The 22,448-nt window shown below is 38.2% G+C and overlaps 1 pseudogene; it reads right to left on the bottom strand.

Annotated features, from left to right (window-relative positions):
* Positions 1–2,174: 2,174 nt before the first annotated feature.
* Positions 2,175–6,461, bottom strand: LOC122291176 (annotated as a pseudogene).
* Positions 6,462–22,448: the final 15,987 nt, after the last annotated feature.

Here is a 22,448-nt window from a genome sequence, read left to right as displayed (position 1 = left end):
ACAGTCCCTCGCCAGACATGGAGAGGACCTACGATATACCGTAGCTGATACGTCAAACCTTTCAAGTTTCACTAGGCCAATGCATGAGGTTTATCTCACATTTACTTTTAATTTGCACTTGCATTAGGCAATGGCTACCATATTGAGTTTCCATTATGATAATTATGACAAGGTGTAATGATACATTTGCGACTCTTTTACAAGTTATTTTACAATCAATTAATGTAATTGTGCAACTTGTTAAAAATAATTTCAATTTTAAATAATTATCCTCTATTTAAGATACAACTTGTAAACACTAAACTAATTATTCTCTATTTTATTTATTTTATAATGGTCCAAGGTATAATAACTTAGTCAAATAAAATAATTTTAACTTAATAAATTTAGTTCTTTATATGCATTGCATAGGTTAATTTACAACTATTATATATACTGTTATTACCAAATTCACAAAATATAATAGAAGAGTCTAATCAAGGAATCAAATTTACAACTTTTTTTTTTTAAAACTTCAATTTAAATTAATCTCATTTTTATAAAATAATGACTTTAATTTTATAAAAGGAGTTGCATATATAATGATCTATATAATCGCATTTTTCTTTTTTAAATTAATTGCATTTTTCTTGGTCTATATAATTCGGCTCCCGGCCCATTTATTCCCATAATGATCGCAAAGTGTCTTCGACTCTTCATATTGGCCAGAGGTAAACCATTTTTCACGAGTGGGAGGGAGTCATTGACTGTGAGGTTTGGAACTAAAAATTCTTTTACGATCTTATTATTATAATTTTTTTAAATTTTTATATAAAATATAATAAACACTTTTTCAAATTTTAATTCAATTTTTTCAAATTTTAAAATAATAATAATATTAAAAATTAATATTTTATTTAACTTTTAATTTTTTTCTCAAATTAAAAATTCTCATTTTAACATCTAAACGAGTCTTTCTTCTTTGACCATATGCACCATTTTCGGTCAATCATGGAGGCAAACATAGCCTAAAGTACTTATGGCTGAGTAATGAGCAAGGAAATACTGCCCAACTCTGCCCCATTCCGAGGGAAAAATACTTTGATCTTTACGTTATCGAAGTCTTGGTCATGAAATTTTTAATGATGACCAACACATGCAAAGTGTCTTTTACGACTTTAACCAGTTCAATTCTTGATCCGTGAAGTACGCTCCATCACCTTTTTTTTTTTAATTTTAATTTTTTTTTATTTTTAAAATTTAAAAATTTTAAAAATTATAATAATTAGTTTAAAAAAATTGTGTTTTAATTATGGTTAGAAATAAGATAAAATTAGATAAAATTTTTGTGTCTCATCCCATGTCCCAAACCTGCAAGCGGTTGATCGTGAACTTGATAGGTACATTTTATACTCAATGCCAAAGAAAGGGTTCATTTTATTCCAACCTTAGTACATATGACAGTCCTGTACAGAAATGGTCGAGATTGGATGTAGATTTTTTGGATCTATGCATGGGAGAAATTGGTGTTGAAATTACAACAAGAGGATCTAGAATTGGTGGATACTATAATGCGAATGATATGGTTAAGAAAGAATGATCTAGTCTTTGAAGACAAGTTTGCAATTCCGAGAATGGTAAACCAAATAGCCAGAGAGGGCCTAAATGAATTTATCAGCTGAGAATATCCATCTAGGAAGCAAAATACAAGTGAGAATGAGAAAGGGCATGGTTACAATGAAAACGAGAACTTGGTCATGGCATGGGCAAATAATATATAGATGATACCAAAGTAAGGTTGAAAAGGAAGCCAAATTGGAGGGTTCAATGTACGTATAGAGATCAGGCGAATACAGTAGCTAATCAAATAGCAAAACTAGCTAGACACATATATGGGTATACACGAGTCGTGTATTCATTTTGAAAAATATTAGAGTTTATTCTTAAAAATTTAATTTTTTTTATGAAATGGGTCTCATATTTACTTAATTTTTTTAAAAGAGTGTGCAACGCTCTCAAATTTTGTGATTGCAAATATCATTTCTCTATATTATAATTAAAGAGATCAAAGTTCAAACTTGACACCAAATTACTTACTAGAAAGACAGATTACAAAACATATGAGCAGCAAATACTAATTGGTACGTACGAAGTAACTGTAATCTTCGTGTGTAGAAAGAAAAATAATGCGGGTTTCAAGTCATTGTAGTAGTTGAAAAGGGAGATGGACATGGTGGAATAGGTACATCAACAACTCCATCAAGCATATGTGTAACCTTCCTCATAGTGGGTCTAAGAGACTGATCCTCTTGAATGCACCAAATGGCCAACTTCACAAACCTCTCTACATTCCCCATATCATCCATGGCCTTCACATCAAATTCCACTAGAGCATTTATTTCTCCATATCTAAAGTAGTCATAAGCCCAATCAATTAAAATTGCATTGTGTTCTCCGCCAGATTCCATTGCTAATACACTTTTCCGACAACAAATTATCTCTAGCAACAAGACACCATAGCTGTAGACATCGACTTTAGAGGTGATTGGCGTGTTCTTGAACCATTTAGGTGCAACATATAAATCATCAACATACACCAACACATAGAAGAGAATCCCATCCCTATTGAAAATAAACAAGAAGCTATCAAACTTCAAATTAAAGAAACCCAGCTCAAGAAGACTAGAGCGCATTGCATTGTACCAGGCCCTAGGCACCTGCTTGAGACCATAAATAGATTTCTGAAGAGAACAAACATGATGAGGATGAGGATGAGTTTGATCAATGAAGCCCGCAGATTGCTGCATAAACACTTGCTTAGTTAATTGACCATGAAGGAACGCGTTATTGACGTCAATTTGCTTGATTAGCCAATTGTTGGACAACGCCAGTGATACAATAAGTCGAATGGTAGTCGGTTTTATAACGGGACTGAAGGTCTCCGTGTAATCGACACTCGGAAGTTGATTGAATCCTTTAGCGACAAGGCGTGCCTTAAACCAATCCATTGTACCATCAGGATGATGCTTAATCCGAAACACCCATTTACAGCCAATTAAATTGGAAGCGGAGGACTTAGGGACCAGTTTCCAAGTACCATGTGAAACTAAGGCAGTAAATTCATCTGCCATGGCCTTACGCCAGCGAGAGTCCTTGAGTGCTTGAGAGACACAGGTTGGTTCCAATGGTGGTGCAAGAGGATGCTTGGTAGTAACTGAGAGTTGCTTAGGACAGAAAATATTATTTCTAGCTCGAGTAACCATGGGAAGAGTTCACGTAGGAGGTGCGGGTTTCAATGGGCAGAGGAGACTTAGAGCTAGAAGGATTACTATCATGAGAAGAGGAAGCCATACCTGGTGTAGGAGATGGAGTGACAGTTGTCGTAGCATCAGGTGCAGTAGGTGTGTCAAGAAGATTATCCGAAGGAACTATGCAAACTAGAGGAACTGAAGAATGAGAGGAAGCAACAGGGCATGGTGTAGCAGCAGCCATAGGAGCAGAAGAAGTTGCCTTTGTGAAGGGAAAAATATTTTCATCAAAGGTAACATGACGAGAGAGATAGAGCTTACCCGTGTGAAGGTCCAAACATTTGAAAGCATTGAGTCAAGGAATACCCGAGAAAAACACAAGGTGTGGAGTTGGGTTGAAATTTATTTGTGCGATAGGGAACAAGCCAAGGGTAGCATTGACAACCAAAGGTGCACAACTTATGATAGTCGGGAAACCGGCCAAATAATGCTTCAAAGGGACTTCGACGTGAGAGCAAGGGAGTGGGAAGACGATTAATGAGATAAACCTCTGTGGCCAAAGCATATGACCAATAAGTAGAAGGGACGGAAGCATGATGTAAAAGGGTCATACCCGTTTCGACTATATGTCGATGGCGATGTTTGACAGTACCATTTTGCTGAGGAGTATGCGGGGCAGTAGTAAAATGGCTAATGCCACGAGCAACCAAAAGAGGTCTAAGTTTGATAAATTCACCACCGTTGTCGGAATACAAATTTTTAATTTTTCTGGAGAATTGATTTTCAACCATAGCGCTAAATTGAACAAAAATAGAGGATACATCCGACTTATTTCGCATAGGACAAAGCCAGTAATATTTAGTGAAATGATCAACAAAGTACATAATATCGATAGCCATCAACAGAAGGAACTGGGGATGGTCCCCAAACATCGGCATACACATATTCAAGAGGAGCATGACTCGTAAGAGAGGTGAGACTAAATGGAAATTTATGTGATTTATTGCAATGACATGAAATACATGACAATAAGGACTTAGGAGAGGACACAGGTAAATCAAAACTACGAAGGAGAGATGATAAAAGTTTTGGAGTAGGGTGACCCAGCCGATGATGCCAACAATCAAACGAAGCACGGGTTCCAGCCAATGTGACGACATGAGCCTGAGATAAGGAAGAACATAGTTCCACGGGATAAACTCCATCTTCAAACCTACCGTGCATGAGCACCGTTCCCGTCATCTGATCCTTCACAAGGTAAAAGAAAGGGTGAAATTTAACAATAACATTGTTATCATGAGTAAACTTGTGAACGGAGATCAAATTTTTATGAATTCAAAGTTTCTTTTAAAGTAAGAGAACGTGAAGGGGAGGAAATAGTGGTGGAACCGATGTTAGCAACTTGCAAACCTATACCATCTCCAAGAACAACCTCATCTTGTCCATCATATTCAGAGTGAATGAAGAGATTAGCCAAATCATACGTAATATTATGTGAAGCTGCGGAATCAAGAAGCCATTTGCCATTCGATGGAGCCGAAGAAGTAGTGCAGTTGACAATAGGGTGAGACTGCATTTTTGCACAATGCTTGGCAGTGTGTCCAGGCTGATCTCATATTTGGCACACAACAGTGGGCTTCTTAGAAGGAGCTTTGTTGTAGGAATTTTGTTTGGAACAGTTGTTGTTATTTTTTAATCGAGAGTTAGACGGCTTCCTTTGAGTGGAATTGGCAGTGACAACCAGGGTTGAAGTATTTCCATCCATGCACTTGAGATAGTGTTCATGACTAATTAACAGATCATGCAATTCTGCAAAAGACAAGGCAGTTTCTCTTGTGCTTATAGGGGCTACCATATCTCAAAACTTAGAACCAAGGCCATTAAGTACATATAACGTCACATCATCATCCAAAACTGGGGCATCAGTCAAAGAGAGTTCATAAGTAATTACCTTAACTACATGAAGAAACGTAGACACCGTGCGGGCACCTCGTTGAATAAGGGTGAGATCTTCCTTCAACTGCATAATCCTTGCCCATGATTTGCTAGAAAACAAGCGAGCTAGATATTGCCAGGCATCATGACTTGTAGTAGTCATAGCAATGAGGGGCATAACTGCTTCAGAAACGGAAGCAAAAATAGCATTCAGCAATAACTGGTCCTGTTGGCACCAGTGTCATAGAGTGCTACAACACACGCAGAAGAATTCGCAGCAGGTGTAGGAGGACACTGAAAAGTGTCGTCCAAGTATTTCATCAGATCATATCCACTGAGAATGGTGAGAAAAGTTGCATGCCAGGAAGGATAATTTGAGGATGTGAGTTTGTAGGGCAATTGACTGGAAGTGTTGATAGTAACAAAAGGTAGTGTAGACGCAGAGTTGGAGCCATTGGGCACCGAAGAATTATCATTTGACGACATGGAGTTGGAGGACGTTTCTGTTCTCGTGGGAGAGGAACCTCTTAATACCATATAAGGATTACACAAGTAATTTGGTGAAAATCTCTCTAGTATAATTTTGCATTACAAGACATCTTTATATTATACAAGAATGTGGCTAGTTAAGTAATATACAACCATAAACTAGACAACGGCTATTATGGAATATACAGCAAGAAACAAAGTTGCTATACAAAAATATTGACACAGAGGAAATCACGGATGGGCGTGATTTATGTGGATTCCCTTATACAACATACCCTTTTGTTCCTCTAATGGCGATATGAGTGTGGCTTTGATCCATCCTCAGCAGCTTTGCTAATCCAAAGTTAGAAATTCAAGCATTGTAATGTTCATCAAGAAGTATGTCCTATGGCTTTATATCACAACGAATAATCTGACAGGAGCACTCTTCATGTAAATACAAGAGTCCTCTGGCCATCCCAACAACAATTTGGATTCTTTCTTTCCAATTTGGTTTCAAGTCTCCAAAAAGGAAACCTGCTAAAGAGCCATTGCTCAAGAACTCGTATACGGGTATCGTTGAGGTCCCTCGTCACAGAATCCAAGGAGTCTAACTAGATTCTTGTAATATGTCCAGGCAATTATGTTCACTTCAGCTTGAAATTCCTCCTTACTCTCCTATGCAACACTGTTTAACTTCTTAACGGCCACAAGGAGATTAGAACCCATATTTATTGATCCTTTGTAGACAACACCAAAAGTTCCCTTACCCAGTTGTTCCTTTGTATGTAAAACAATGCAAATTCGTCTCCAAGACGCTACCTTTTTCATTAGTTGTTTTGATTTTCTTCTGGTAAATGAAGAAACAACCATATAACACAGAGACAATAAGTGAAAAGTTAAAAAACATATAGCAACCCAGTAGCACTGATCCTACGAGTATCAAAATCTTCTCCTCTCTCTTATTTTGGATTGGTTCCTTGCCTGATATCGGGTTACAAGGACCTTTTTCCCAAAAACTACCCTATTATCCACCTTTCTGTAGATGATGCACTCTTTTTTGCCAATAGAGAATATGGGATCATTACATGTGCATAAATTGGTAGACACCATCTTTGGGATTGCATCAAACTGAAGTTGTTCTGTCGATCAAAGTGCAATCATTCCTTTTATGATGTATAGTGTTACTACCGCATGTGTGCCTCTTGGCTTGCTGTGTTTGGAAGATGAATCCAACAAAATCTCAAACTAATCGTTAATGAGATATGTTAATTTTTTTTTAATTTTTTATAAAAAGGTTAAGCCTGTTGTGAAAAACGATGACAATGAATTGGAAAGAAAAATATAGAATGAGAAAAAACAATCACACACGACACAAGATTTACGTGGTTCGGCAAATTGCCTACGTCCACGGGAGCTGCAGAGGATTTTATTATTGAGGAATATCACACTACAATGATGGATCATTCATTGCACGTCCACAGTGTTTTCTACAGTACGACCATATGATATAATAATCATATATATAGTCAAATGGTGGAAAAACCCTAAAAAATGCATGTTCGCTCAAGCGGCGTGTTGAGCGCGCGTCGAACGAACTTTCGCTCGAGCTCACTGTCAAGTTGACATCGAGCGTTCAACTCTGCCTGAATTCGCTCGAGCGGCCAATGCCTCCGCTCGAGCGAAACTTCCTTCCACCTCTGCTCGAGCTCACTGTCGAGCTAACATCGAGCGTTCGAATCTGTCTGACTTCGCTCGAGCGGCCAATGCCTCCGCTTGAGCGGTGTGGACCAGACTCCACAGTACTCAACAATTCTCCCACTTGGAGACTAGTACACTCACTGTATCGCCGTCTTCCTCAAACATGATATCCTCCACCTCTGCAACTCACTGTCCTATCTTCATGCTAGAAGACCAACTGAAGTTGCGCACAACTTCAGTTTCTCAAGTATAACACCCTTTGTCAACATATCAGCAGGGTTCTTGCTTCCACAAATCTTCTCAAGTAACAACTGTCCGTCATCTAACAATGATCGTATGAAGTGATACCTGATCTGAATGTGCTTGGTCCTGGAATGAAATGCTGGATTCTTGGCAAGGAATATGGCACTCTGACTATCACTGTAGAGAGTGCCTTTCTGATTCTTTTTACCCAACTCCTCCAAGAAGCCCTGTAGCCATACCATCTCCTTTGCAGCCTCTGACACTGCAATATACTCAGCTTCTGTAGTAGACAAAGAAACTATTTTCTGTAGATTAGAACCCCATAACACTGCAGTACCACCAAGTGTATAAACAAAGCCCGTAGTACTCTTTCTGCTATCAATATCTCTAGCTAGATCAGCATCAACATAGCCCTGCACCTCCAAGCTCTCTCCAGAGAAACACAAACAGGTTTCTGAGGAGCCCTTTAGGTACCTCAAAATCCATTTCACTGCTTCCCAATGTTGCTTTCCTGGGTTACTCATGTATCTACTCACAACTCCCACTGCATGGGCAATATTCGGTCTTGTGCAAACCAGAGCATACATAAGTGAACCAATAGCTGAGGCATAAGGAGCCTTACTCATGTAATCTTGTTCCTCCTCTGACTCAGGTGACTGATTCTTGCTGAGTCTGAAGTGACTGCCCAAGGGTGTGCCAACTGGTTTGGCCTTGTCCATATTAAACCTGCTGAGTACCTTTTTCACATACTCAGTCTGTAAGAGTCTCAACGTACCTCTGACTCTATCTATGACAATTCTCATGCCAAGGATTTGCTTTGCAGCTCCCAAATCCTTCATTGCAAAGTGCTCTGACATCTGTTTCTTCAGATTATTGATCTCATCAATACTAGCCCCTGCAATAAGCATGTCATCCACATACAACAGCAGAATAATATAAGAATTGTCAAAGTGCCTGACATAGCAACAGTGATCTGCTTGACATCTAATGTACCCTGCACTGTGCATGAAGTTATCAAATTTCTTGTACCACTGTTTAGGAGCTTGCTTCAGGCCATACAAGCTCTTCTTCAATCTGCAAACTGAACCTTCCTTTCCCTGTACCACAAACCCCTCAGGTTGGTGCATCTAGATGTCTTCTTCAAGGTCTCCATGAAGAAAAGCTGTCTTCACATCTAACTGCTCAAGATATAAATCTTCAGTAGCAACCATAGCCAGTACCATCCTGATGGTTGTGATCTTCACCACAGGATAAAAGATCTCAGAGTAATCAATACCATGCTTCTGCTGAAAGCCTTTTACAACAAGTCTGGCCTTGTACCTTTTACTGCCATCATGCTCAGTTTTCACCCGGTACACCCACTTGTTGTGTAATGCCTTGTTTCCTGATGGAAGTTCTGTCAACTCCCATGTCTGATTCCCTAGCAGGGAATCCATCTCATCTTTCATGGCCAGCTCCTACTTGCTAGAATTTTCATCTTGCAAGGTTTCTTTGTAACTCTGCGGTTCTCCACCATCTGTCAACATAATGTAATTCAAAGTAGGTGAGAAACGCTGTGGAGGACGTATAGTCCTAACTAACCTGCGAACTGCAACTGTAGGAGTGGACGGTTCTGAAACTGTCTGCGGAATAATAGGAATGGGTGCACTGGACCCACTCTCCCCGTCACTCACATCTCTACACTGCACTGTGACCTCTGGTAGGTCATCAAATCTTACAAACTCGGACTCCTGAGGAGCTACTGCAGAAGCTGTACTAGACTTATCCTTGTACATAATTTTCTCATTGAAAATCACATTTATGCTTCTTATGATTTTCCGACCCTGATCATCCCAGAAACGATAGCCAAATGCCTCGTCTCCATAGCCAATGAAATATCATTTCTTTGACTTAGCCTCAAGTTTACTACGAGCATCAGAATCAATAAGCACATAAGAAAGACAACCAAAAGTTTTAAGGTGAGAAAATTTGACCTCTTTCCCGCTCCAAACCTCCTCAGGCAATCCACAATCCAGTGGAACTGATGGCCCTCTGTTTATCAAGTAAACGGCAGTGCTGATTGCATCTGCCCAGAAAGTGGGTGGTAGTCCAGCGTGCAACCTCATGCTTCTAGCACGCTCATTAATGGTTCTGTTCATACGCTCAGCAACTCCATTTTGCTGTGGTGTCCCAGGAATGGTCTTTCCATTCTGATACCCAGAGCTGCACAATACTCCTTGAACCCACCATCAACATACTCACCACCATTGTCAGACCTCAAACATTTTATTTTCAAGCCTGTCTCTGTTTCAACCATGGCTTTCCAAATTTTGAACACATTAAATACATCATATTTATTCTTCAAAAAATAAACCCATACCTTCCTACTATGGTCATCAATGAACGTGACATAGTAGCGAGAACCTCTACGAGATGCCACTGGGAAAGGACCCCACACATCTGTGTGCACAAGATTCAGTCTTCCTGTCTTAGGCGTCCTGCCACTTTTCAAGAAGCTGACCTTCTTTTGTTTCCCCATAACACAACTCTCACACATACTGAGATCAATTGACTTCAGTTCTGGTAGCTTGCCTCTAGATAGAAGTTCTTTCATACCCTTCTGACTCATATGGCCAAGCCTGCAATGCCACAAATCTGCTGTGCTCTCTGCAACGGTAGTAGCAATAGTGTCAATTAAACCAGTAGTCATATATAGTGTACCAGTTTTTTTACCCTGAGCCAGTACCAATGCCCCTTTTGTGACCTTCCAGGTGCTATCTGAAAACACCACTGAATGACCACACTCATCGAACTGCCCAACAGAAATGAGGTTCTTCTCCAACTCAGGAATGTGCTTGACCTTTTGCAAGGTCCATTTGTTCTTGCCAGGGAGTGCAATATCAATGTCTCCCATCCCCGCTACGTTCAAAGCCTCTCCATCAGCCAAATACACCTTCCCAAAATCACCTGCAACATAGTTCTGCATTAGCTCCCGGTGGGAAGATGTATGGAAGGAAGCTCCTGAATCCAGTATCCAGTATCCAGTATCCAGTCATCAACTAGACTATGAACTGCAAGCAATAGTGCATCCTGTACTTCTTCAGTTACCACATTAGCACTATCATTCTCGGTCTTCTTAGGGTTTTTGCAGTTCTTCTTTATGTGGCCAGCTTTGCCACAATTCCAGCAAGTTGCCTGCTGACCAGGCCTCGACTTGCTCTTGTCCCTATACTTTGATTTTGATTTTGCTATGTTTGAGTTCCTGTCGTGTGATCTCCCTCGAGAATCAACATTTAGAGCTGAACTCAAACCCGAGGTCTCACCTGAATCTTTCCTGCGCACCTCCTCAGCCAAAATCAAATCACGAATATCATCATATTTCAATTTAGATTTACCAGCAGAATTACTGACAACCATTCTCATGACTTCCCAACTATTTGGTAGTGAAGCCAATAGTATCAGTGCACATATCTCATCATCAAATTCAATTTTAACAGACGACAATTGATTTGTGATAGTATTAAAATCATTCAGATGTTGTGCAACAGACATACCATCTGCCATTTTTAAATTGAATAACTTTTTCATCAAATGTACCTTATTATTCGCTGACGGCTTTTCATACATACCTGACAAAGCCGCCATGAGATCCGCAGTCGTCTTCTCCTTGATGACGTTGTGTGCAACGGATCTCGACAGGGTTAATCGAATAACCCCCAGAACCTGTCGATCCAACAGGTTCCAATTAGCATCATCCATCTTTTCTGGTTGCTTTCCCAATAGTGGAAGATGAAGTTTCTTCCCATAGAGGTAGTCCTCTATCTGCATCCTCCAGTATCCAAAATCCGTGCCATCAAACTTCTCGATCCCCGATGCCTTCAATTCTTCTCCAGCCATCGTTTCTTCTCAGACCCGAACCTTGGCTCTTGATACCAATTGTTGTGAAAAACGATGACAATGAATTGAAAAGAAAAATATGGAATGAGAAAAAAAAATCACACACGACACAAGATTTACGTGGTTCGGCAAATTGCCTACGTCCACGGGAGCTGCAGAGGATTTTATTATTGAGGAATATCACACTACAATGATGGATCATTCACTGTACGTCCACAGAGTTTTCTACAGTACGACCATATGATATAATAATCATATATATAGTCAAACGGCGGAAAAACCCTAAAAATGCATGTTCGCTCGAGCGGCGTGTCGAGCACGCGTCGAGCGAACTTTTGCTCAAGCTCACTGTCGAGCTGGCATCGAGCGTTCAACTCTGCCTAAATTCGCTCGAGCGGCCAATGCCTCCGCTTGAGTAAAACTTCCTTCTACCTCTGCTCGAGCTCACTGTCGAGCTAACATCGAGCGTTTGAATCTGTTTGACTTCGCTCGAGCGGCCAATGCCTCAGCTCGAGCGGTGTGGACCAGACTCCACAGTACTCAACAAAACCCATCTAAACTCAATTCATACATTTTAATCTAAAAAGTTAAACCCATTTAAACTTAAAAAAGTTAAATCTATCTTAATAAGATCTATAAAATAATACTACTATTTTTCTGGTGTTTTCTCGTTCCACCATCAGTGGTTTTTCCTTTGCACTTGACAGAAGTCCTACTATGAATTTTCGTTGGTTTTTCACTCAGTTTTTCATCAAATCCAATCCTGAGAGGACTCCTGAGAACTTTATCGACGTTTTTGTGTCAACCATGTCTTGCTCCGCTGCCGCACATGCCCCCATGCATCGCTCACAATTTCTGCGCGTCGATCCACACGCCACAAGGGCCTAGCCTCACCCATAAGCTTCCCAACCTCATTCAGCCCATTTGGCCCAAAAATGATGGCTCTAATTATAATATGTGGGCCCAAAATATGGAAGTTTTTCTTAAAGGTTGAAAATTATGGCGCTATGTTTCTGGTGATATTCTTGGACCCAAGCGACAAGATGGTGAGAGTGTTGATGTGTTTGCCTATTGGCTTGAAGATTGGCATAGTATTCATTATAAGATATTGTCTTAGTTTATCAATATTTTTGTTCCGTCCATTCATAGCCTGCTTCCCAAGCTTGGTAATGCTAAAGCTAAACGCTACAATTGCACTCATGATGCTTCGTTGCAATTTCAGCTTAAAACTAAACTTTATCAGATGCGTCAGGGATTAGGTCAGTCTATTGCTGATTTCTATTCTCAAGTTAATAATCTTTGGGTACAGTTCTCTGCTGCAAATCCCCAACTCAAATGTTCTAACGACATTGACTTATTTGCCACCTACTGTCATCGTCGTAAGTTTATGCATTCTATGATGGCACTTCATGAGGATTTTGAATTTACTCGGGCCTCTATTTTGCATCGCACACCTCTTCCCACACTTGAAACTGCAGTTGCTAAACTTATTTCCGAAGAGAATCGTCGTTCCACCATGTAGATGCAAACTCAGGATTCCGTTGTTGTTGCCATCCCTAAGACTACATTTGGGTCTTCTCCAGCCTCGGGCCATTTTCCTTCTCAGTCCTTAAATACTATCTTCTGTAAATACTGCAAATGTCCAGGTTACTCTGTTATGAAATGTCGCAAATTGCAGAATAAAAATCAATCTTGGGCCCTCTTGTTGCAAGCTGCTGCAGTGGCTCCAACTGCTCCTTCGCTCTTGAGTCTGCTACTAAGCCTTCTTCAGTATCCACTACTCTCACTGCTGCTGACATTGAGGCATTAATTCATTAGGTTTTATCCCGGTCTTCTAGTGCTTTGTCTATCACCTCAGGTACATCTCATTGGTTTTTTTGATTCTGCATGTTGCAATCAGATGACTTCTGATTACACCATTTTTTTCAGAAAAATCTACTTTGTAACCCAATCCTATCATATATACTGCTGATAGTTCTCATTTACCTGTTAGTCAAATTGGGTCCATTTCCTCCCCTACCTTATCTGTTGACTACACTTATCTTGTTTCTAAATTGTCCTTAAATCTCCTTTCAGTTGGTCAACTTTGTGAATTAGGTCTTAAGCTTACCTTTTCTAATGCTGGTGTTGATGTGCAGGATCTATAGAGGGGTCAACTCATTAGGATTGGCCATAAGATTGGACGTCTGTTCGAGCTTGCTTCTTTGCAGCTTCCATCCCATCTGTCTCGCTCCATTGTTGCTCTTGCCATATCTTCCCAATTATGGCATTCTCGGCTAGGTCATGCCTCTATACCTCGTGTTTGTCTTTTGGCCTCCCAAAGTCACCTAGGTTCTAGAGGGTTTGAATCTTTTGATTGTGTCTCCTGTTAACTTGGAAAACAAACTCATTTATCTTTTAATATAAGTGAATCTTTTTTGACTGCACATTTTGATTTTATTCACTCTGATATTTGGGGTCCTGCACCCACTCCTACTGAGGAGGGATCTCATTATTTTGTTATCTTTGTTGATGATTATTCTCATTATACATGGCTATACTTGTTACAACATCGATCTGAGCTTGTTCGTGTTTACCAAACTTTTCACAAAATGGTCCAAACTCAATTTTCTCACACCATTAAAATTTTTTGTTCAGATAATGCCATGGAATACAATGACAAAACTCTCATTGAGTTCCTGAATCAACAAGGCACATTGTCCCATCATTCTTGTCCTTATACCTCTCAAGAAATTGGTTGTGTAGAATGAAAACATCGTCATATCCTTGATATTGTAAGAGCTCTTTAGTTTCTGCTTTTTTACCTAAAAAGTTTTGGGGTGAAGCTGCTCTTACTGCTGTGTACATAATCAATCGGGTATCGTCACCTATACTTCATAACAAATATCCTTACGAGCTTCTCTATGGTATGGTTCCTAACTATTTCTTACTTTGAGTTTTTGGTTGTGCCTGTTTTGTTACTCTTCCTCCTCATAAACGGACCAAACTTAAACCTAGTTCTCGGTTATGTTGTTTTATTGGTTATGGCTTGACTCAAAAAAGTTATCGTTGTTATGATCCTATCTCCAAACGTCTTCTAGTGTCTCGTCATGTGGAGTTTTGGGAACACAAACCATTTATTAGTCTATCCACGTTCTCCCCTTCCTCCTCTATTGCTCTGTTTTCTGACTCTTCTGCAGAGATTCCAAACTCCTCAAACTAATCTTCCACTGCTGCACCCAATCCAATTGATGTGTTTGATGGACCACTTGCCAACTCATCTTCGTGATTATCATTGTTTCTTTGTCCTTACCACCCTCCACGAACTTCACAATTATCGTGATGCTCGTACTGACCCTCTCTGGTAGCAAGCCATGTCTAATGAATTGAATGTTCTTGTCAAAACACATATTTGAGATCTAGTGGACTTTCCTCATGGTAAAACTGCAGTGGGATGTAAGTGGATTTATAAAATCAAGACTTGAGCAGATGGATCAGTTAAATACTACAAGGCTCGACTTGTTGCAAAGGGGTTCACCTAGGAGTACGAGATTGACTATGAGGAGACTTTTGCTCCTATTGCTAGACATACATCTATTTGATCTTTGCTTGCAGTTGCTACTGTTTGACGTTGGAAACTTTTTCAAATGGATGTTAAAAATGCATTCCTTAATGGTGATCTTACTGAAGAAGTTTACATGCAGCCTCCACCTGGTTATGAGCATCCTCCACATAAATTTTGTCGTCTTCGTCACTTTATGGGCTCAAACAGGCTTCTCGACTTTGGTTTGAGAAATTTCAGTTAGTGGTTTCTCAACAAGGCTTTCTTTCTAGCCCATATGATTCTGTACTCTTTCTTCACACTACAGGGGCAGGTACTATCCTTTTTACAGTATCACAAAATGCATTTTAAATATTTATATTAACTTTTTATTAGTTATAAAATAATTAGAGTACTTATTTCAAGAATTTCCATCGTTTCTTTTTCCCAATAAGCTATTAAATTGGGTTCAAAGCGATTTACTAATCTCATCAGTAAATATAATTTCAAGAGTAATTTACATAGTTTTCTTCTCAGATTACTCATAAACTATTGAGTATTTTTTTTTTAAAGCTTGAGTAGACACAAAAGTCTATACTATACATGGGCTATGACTCATTCCATGGTTCATGATTAATGTCCGTACTTTCCTATACATTCTGAACTGCAATATTAACTTAGTTATTGGCTAATTGTATATGTCCCTGAGGTAATATTTTAGATGATGGCTATGATGGGGAAGATTGTGGACTACCTATCTTTATAAATTCTTCAAATTCTGAATTTCAAATATTTTAAAATAAATTTTGTGTTATATTTGTTGGTTAGGAATTATTCAATCATGCAGAGGGAAAAGAGAAAAAAAAAACAAAATCAAATAAATGTTTTAAAATTATTCAAATTTTAATTTCTCTAGACGCATTGTGTTTCTCAAATAATGCAATGCAAAAAGGAGTTCTTCTTCTCAAATCAACCCATCTCCACAGTATATCTACCAGTAGCTGGCAGACAGGGACGGGGACGGGACAGCGGAGTGTGGGCCTACTGCACCACCCATACTTTTGAGCAGCCCCTAAAAATTAAAAAAAAAAAAAAAATAATACTAGTATTGAGCTCTCTTTCTAGTTTAATTTTGTAAAATCTTCTACGGAAGTATTGGTCAATCGTATTCTGTACGCAAGTGTCATTATTCCTAGCCTCAAATCACTTGGATATTTTCTTCCAGATTTTTCGGGAAAAATCTGGATTAGAGTGGACAGCTTACCGGTATGGTTACAACTATTCTTGTCGCTCTTTTTTTCCAATAGGTATTTTCCCAGAACTTGGCAAGTTTTTTTTCCCAACCTTTCCTTTGGCTGTACCAGTATGACAGAACTATGGATTATCAAATAGTATAAAAGTACTAATTTTAACCATTAAAATTCATGCCTTTTTTTCAAAATTTTAAACAAAATATAAGAAATAATTTAATTTCTTTTCAAATTTAAAAATAAAAATTATATTAAAAATTTGTATTCTAATAATATTTTATTTAATTTTTAATTTTTATTTCAAAATGAGACCAAAAGTTTTTCGTTAGCAGGCTAATAAACTCAATATCTGAAGACAATTTCCGGAAATATTTTAACGATTACTTGCAAAAAATAATTTAATCAGCAGGAAAATTCATGCAAGGACTAGGACCACTGGAGTCTATACAGAGAGACTTCCAACGATTTTGTGACAAATGTGAGTACATAACAGCTGAAATAGACTTGCAATGGCATAGGTTATAAGTCATTATGTTACATAGATTCTTACACTCTTCTTACCACATTATATCCATTTGTTATTACTTTTTTTTTTTTCAGTACTCAATTTTACTTTCTGCAGAGAAATGCAAAGATTGTTTTAGCTTTTTAGAGTCTTTTTTGTTTTAATCTTTATAAAAAACAATATATGCTTCCTCAGACTTCTACTGTTCTACATGTGGCCTTATGTGTGATGGGCATGGAAGGAGTGAGAATTAGTACTTTATTTTGCACAATTAATTATGTTCTTTTCAGAACACCATGTATATCTTATGAACTTTGGACCTTCTAGTTTGAGGTAGAACAGAACCTTTACAGCCACACAGGATGTATTACTACCCTTTCTCTCTTTCCCCCTCACTCACCCTTGCATAATTGAACTTGAAATAATGAAGCATTTTCGCATTGATACTTTCCGCATCTTTCTGGTTTACTCCAGAACGTCAGTACTATTATGATCAAACATTAAAATCCAAAAGCTAACAATCAATAATATCTTTATTAGTTTCCAACAGTTTCAGCACAAAACTTGTATACCTTTATACCCATACCAAATCATGTAGAAGTTGTGACCATTGATGGTTACCTTTTGGATCTATAATCCTTCAATCTCTAAACCTTGATTTAACTAATGAAGATTGTTAGTGTAAATATTTGTATCTTAGAATATCTCTAGAATATTAGATCGTATCCTTAATTTCCTGTAACTATGCTAGGTTAGAATCTTGCCTGTTAGTTCTATTTCCTGATTTACTTTGGCCATATTCAACTATATATAGGCCACCTTTGTACAGTTTGAGATAGATAGAAATATACAATTATACAATTATCCAAATCTCACTCTATTTCAACATGGTATCACAGCCATTCATTTGAGTTTTTTGTTGTCTGTGCACGGTATTTTTCTGGTGTTTTCTCGTTCCACCATCAGTGGTTTTTCGTTTGCACTTGACAGAAGTCCTACCACGAATTTTTGTTGGTTTTTCACTCAGTTTTTCATCAAATCTGATCCTGAGAGGAGTCAGGAGAATTTTATCGACGTTTTTGTGTCAACCATGTCTTGCTCCGCTGCCGCACGTGCCCCCAAGCGTCGCTCACAATTTCTACGTGTCGATCCAAGCGCCACAAGTGCCGACCCTCTCCATCAGCTTCCCAACCTCATTCGGCCCATTCGGCCCAAAAATGATGGCTCTAATTATAACATGTGGGCTCAAAATATGGAAGTTTTTCTTAAAGGCCGAAAATTGTGGCGCTATGTTTCTGGTGATATTCTTGGACCCAAGCAACAAGATGGTTAGAATGTTGATGTGTTTGGCTACTGGCTTGAAGATTGGCATAGTATTCATTATAAGATGTTGTCTTAGTTTATCAATACTTTTGTTCCATCCGTTCATAGCCTACTTCCCAAGCTTGGTAATGCTAAAGCTGTTTGGGATTTTCTTGCTAAACGCTACAACTGCACTCATGATGCTTCGTTGCAATTTCAGCTTGAGACTAAGCATTATCAGATGCATCAGGAATGAGGTCAGTCCATTGCTGATTTCTATTCTCAAGTTAATAATCTTTGGGAACCGTTGTCTGCTGCAAATCCCCAACTCAAATGTTCTAATGACATCGAGTTGTTTGCCACCTACCATCATCGTCGAAAGTTTATGCATTCTATGATCGCACTTCATGAGAATTTTGAATTTACTCGGGCCACTCTTTTGCATCGCACACCTCTTTCCACACTTGAAACAACAGTTGCTAAACTTATTTCCAAAGAGAATTGTTGTTCCACCGTGCAGATGCAAACTCAGGATTCCGTTGTTGTTGCCATCGCTAAGACTACATTTGGGTCTTCTCCAGCCTCGGGCCATTTTCCTTCTCAGTCCTTAAAGACTATCATCTGTAAATACTGCAAATGTCCAGGTTACTCTGTTACAAAATGTCACAAATAGCAGAATAAAAATCAGTCTTGGGCCCTCTTGTTGCAAGCTGCTGCAGTGGCTCCAACTGCTCCTTCGCTCTTGAGTCTGCTGCTATGCCTTCTTCAGTATCCACTACTCTCACTACTGCTGACATTGAGGCATTAATTCATTAGGTTTTATCCCGGTCTTCTAGTGCTTTGTCTGTCACCTCAGGTACATCTCATTGGTTTTTTTTGATTCTGCATGTTGCAATGACATGACTTTTGATTCCACCATTTTTTCACAAAAATATACTTTGTCACCCAATCCTGTCATATATACTGCTGATAGTTCTCATTTACCTGTTAGTCAAATTGGGTCCAATTCCTCCCTTACCTTATCTGTTGACAACACTTATCTTGTTTCCAAATTGTCCTTAAATCTCCTTTCAGTTGATCAACTTTGTGAATTAGATCTTAAGCTTACATTTTCTAATGCTGGTGTTGATGTGCATGATCCACGAGCGGGTCAACTCATTAGGATAGGCCATAAGATTGGACGTCTGTTTGAGCTCGCTTCTTTGCAGCTTCCATCCCATCTGTCTCTCTCCATTGTTGTTGTTGCCATCTCTTCCCATTTATGACATTCTCGGCTAGGTTATATAGGGTTTGAGTCTTTTGATTGTGTCTCCTGTTACCTTGGAAAACAAACTCATTTATCTTTTAATATAAGTGAATCTTTTCGACTGCACATTTTGATTTTATTCACTCTGATATTTGGGGTCCTGCACCCACTCCTACTGAGGGGGGATCTCGTTATTTTGTTATCTTTGTTGATGATTATTCTCATTATACATGGCTATACTTGTTACAACATCGATCTGAGCTTGTTCGTGTTTACCAAACTTTTCACAAAATGGTCCAAACTCAATTTTCTGATACCATTAAAGTTTTTCATTCGTATAATGCCATGGAATACAATGACAAAACTCTCATTGAGTTCTGAATCAACAAGGCACACTGTGCCATCATTCTTGTCCCTATACCTCTCAACAAAATGGTCGTGCAGAAGGAAAACATCGTCATATCCTTGATACTGTAAGAGCTCTTTTACTTTCTGCTTTTTTACTTGAAAAGTTTGGGGGTGAAGCTCCTCTTACCGCTGTGTACACAATCAATCAGGTACCCTGACCTATACTTCATAACAAATATCCTTATGAGCTTCTCTATGGTATGGTTCCTAACTATTTCTTACTTCGAGTTTTTGGTTGTGCCTGTTTTGTTACTCTTCCTCCTCATGAACGGACCAAACTTAAACCTAGTTCTCGGTTTTGTTGTTTTCTTGGTTATGGCTTGACTCAAAAAAGTTATCGTTGTTATGATCCTATCTCCAAATGTCTTCGAGTGTCTCGTGATGTGGAGTTTTGGGAACACAAACCATTTATTAGTCTATCCACGTTCTCCCCTTCCTCCTCTAATCACTTACTCATATTCACTGATCCCTCTATTGCTCTGTTTTCTGACTCTTCTGTAGAGATTCTGAGCTCCTCAGACAGTTCTTCCACTGTTGCACCCAATCCAATTGATGTGTTTGATGGACCAACTACCAACTCATCTTCGTGATTATCATTTTTTCTTTGTCCTTACCACCCTCCACGAACTTCACAATTATCGTGATGCTCGTACTGACCCTCTCTGGCAGCAAGCCATGTCTGATGAATTGAATGCTCTTGTCAAAACACATACTTGAGATCTAGTGGACTTTCCTCATGGTAAAACAGCAGTCTGATGTAAGTGGATTTATAAAATCGAGACTCGAGCATATGGATCTGTTAAATACTACAAGGCTCGACTTGTTGCAAAGGGGTTCACCTAGGAGTACGGGATTGACTATGAGGAGACTTTTGCTCTTATTGCTAGACTTACATGTATTAGATCTTTGCTTGCAGTTGCTACTGTTCGGCATTGGAAACTTTTTCAAATGGATGTGAAAAATGCATTCCTTAATGGTGATCTTACTGAAGAAGTTTACATGCAGCCTCCACCTGGCTATGAGTATCCTCCACTTAAAATTTGTCGTCTTCGTCACTTTATGGGCTCAAACAGGCTCGAGTTTGGTTTGAGAAATTTCAGTTAGTGGTTTCTCAACAAGGCTTTCTTTCTAGCCCATATGATTCTGTACTCTTTCTTTACACTACGGGGGTAGGTACTATCCTTTTTAGAGTATCACAAAATGCATTTTAAATATTTATATTAACTTTTTATTAGTTATAAAATAATTAGAGTACTTATTTCAAGAATTTCCATCGTTTCTTTTTCCCAATAAGCTATTAAATTAGGTTCAAAGCGATTTACTAATCTCATCAGTAAATATAATTTCAAGAGTAATTTCCATAGGTTTCTTCTCAGATTACTCATAAACTATTGAGTATTTTTTTTTTAAAGCTTGAGTAGACACAAACGTCTATACTATACATGGGCTATGACTCATTGCATGGTTGATGATTAATGTCCTTACTTTCCTATACATTCTGAACTGCAATATTAACTTAGTTATTGGCTAATTGTATATGTCCCCGAGGTAATATTTTAGATGATGGCTATGATGGGGAAGATTGTGGACTACCTATCTTTATAAATTCTTCAAATTCTTAATTTCAAATATTTTAAAATAAATTTTGTGTTATATTTGTGGGTTAGGAATTATTCAATCACGCAGAGGGAAAAGAGAAAAAAAAAATCAAATAAATGTTTTAAAATTATTCAAATTTTAATTTCTCTAGACGCGTTGTGTTTCTCAAATCATGCAATGCAAAAAGGAGGTCTTGTTCTCAAATCAACCCTTCTCGACAGTATATCTACCAGTAGCTGGTGGACAGGGATGAGGATGGGACAGCAGAGTGCGGGCCTACTGCACCACCCATACTTTTGAGCAGCCCCTAAAAAATAAAAATAAAAATAAAAAATAATACTAGTGTTGAGCTCTCTTTCTAGTTTAATTTTGTAAAATCTTCTACGAAAGTATCGGTCAATCGTATTCTGTACACAAGTGTCATTATTCCTAGCCTCAAATCACTTGGATATTTTCTTCCAGATTTTTCGGGAAAAATCTGGATTAGAGTGGACAGCGTACCGGTATGGTTACAACTATTCTTGTCGCTCTTTTTTTCCAGTAGGTATTTTCCCAGAACTTGGCAAGTTTTTTTTCCCAACCTTTCCTTTGGCTGTACCAGTATGACAGAACTATGCATTATCAAATAGTATAAAAGTACTAATTTTAACCATAAAAATTCATGCCTTTTTTTCAAAATTTTAAACAAAATATAAGAAATAATTTAATTTTTTTTCAAATTTAAAAATAAAAATTATATTAAAAATTTGTATTCTAATAATATTTTATTTAATTTTTAATTTTTATTTCAAAATGAGACCAAAATTTGATCGTTAGCAGGCTAATAAACTCAATATCTGAAGACAATTTCCGGAAATATTTTAACGATTACTTGCAAAAAATAATTTAATCAGCAGGAAAATTCATGCAAGGACTAGGCCCACTGGAGTCTATACAGAGAGACTTCCAACGATTTTGTGACAAATGTGAGTACATAACAGCTGAAATAGACTTGCAATGGCATAGGTTATAAGTCATTATGTTACATAGATTCTTACACTCTCCTTACCACATTATATCCATTTGTTATTACTTTTTTTTCAGTATTCAATTTTACTTTCTGCAGAGAAATGCAAAGATTGTTTTAGCTTTTTAGAGTCTTTTTTCTTTTAATCTTTATAAAAAAAAA

This window comes from Carya illinoinensis, chromosome 13 (genome assembly GCF_018687715.1).
Source record: "Carya illinoinensis cultivar Pawnee chromosome 13, C.illinoinensisPawnee_v1, whole genome shotgun sequence".
Taxonomy (NCBI): Eukaryota; Viridiplantae; Streptophyta; class Magnoliopsida; order Fagales; family Juglandaceae; genus Carya; species Carya illinoinensis.
This window is presented reverse-complemented; position numbering and strand designations above follow the sequence as displayed.